This window comes from Bos indicus, chromosome 3, assembly GCF_029378745.1.
Source record: "Bos indicus isolate NIAB-ARS_2022 breed Sahiwal x Tharparkar chromosome 3, NIAB-ARS_B.indTharparkar_mat_pri_1.0, whole genome shotgun sequence".
In the NCBI taxonomy this organism is placed as follows: domain Eukaryota; kingdom Metazoa; phylum Chordata; class Mammalia; order Artiodactyla; family Bovidae; genus Bos; species Bos indicus.
Window position 1 is genome coordinate 26,079,815 of NC_091762.1, and position 947 is coordinate 26,080,761.

Below are 947 nucleotides of genomic sequence, written 5' to 3' on the forward strand. Positions count from 1 at the left end.
TTGTAATCCACACAGTCAAAGGCTTTGGCATAGTCAATAAAGCAGAAATAGATGTTTTTCTGGAACTGTCTTGCTTTTTCCATGATCCAGCAGATGTTGGCAATTTGATCTCTGGTTCCTCTGCCTTTTCTAAAACCAGCTTGAACATCAGGAAGTTCACGGTTCACATACTTTTTAATAATTACCTTAAATGTAAATGGGTTGAATGCCCCAACCAAAAGACAAAGACTGGCTGAATGGATACAAAAACAAGACCCCTATATATGTTGTCTACAAGAGACCCACCTCAAAACAGGGGACACATACAGACTGAAAGTGAAGGGCTGGAAAAAGATATTCCATGCAAATAGAGACCAAAAGAAAGCAGGAGTAGCAATACTCATATCAGATAAAACAGACTTTAAAACAAAGGCTGTGAAAAGAGACAAAGAAGGACACTACATAATGATCAAAGGATCAATCCAAGAAGATATAACAATTATAAATACATATGCACCCAACATAGGAGCACTGCAATATGTAAGACAAATGCTAACAAGTATGAAAGGGGAAATTAACAATAACACAATAATAGTGGGAGACTTTAATACCTCAGTCACACCTATGGATAGATCAATTTCTTGTAGATCAACCACTACATCACGCCGATGATGGAGCTGAAGCCGAACGCAGGCAGCGACCATGCCTGGGTCTGGAATACCCATGCCGACTTTGCCGACGAGTGCCCCAAGCAGGAGCTCCTGGCCATCCGCTTCCTCAACGCCGAGAATGCACAGAAATTTAAGACGAAGTTCGAAGAATGCAGGAAAGAGATTGAAGAGAAAGAAAAAAAAGAGTCCGGCAAGAATGACAGCACTGAGAAGGTGGTGGAGAAGCTCGAGGCGCTATCGGTGCAGGAGGGTGAGCAGCCCCAGGACGCAGCAGAAAATTAACAAGGAAACACAAAC

At 42.2% G+C, this 947-nt stretch overlaps 1 pseudogene; it reads left to right on the top strand.

Annotated features, from left to right (window-relative positions):
• Positions 1–600: 600 nt before the first annotated feature.
• LOC109556766 (ran-specific GTPase-activating protein pseudogene) lies at positions 601–947 on the top strand (annotated as a pseudogene).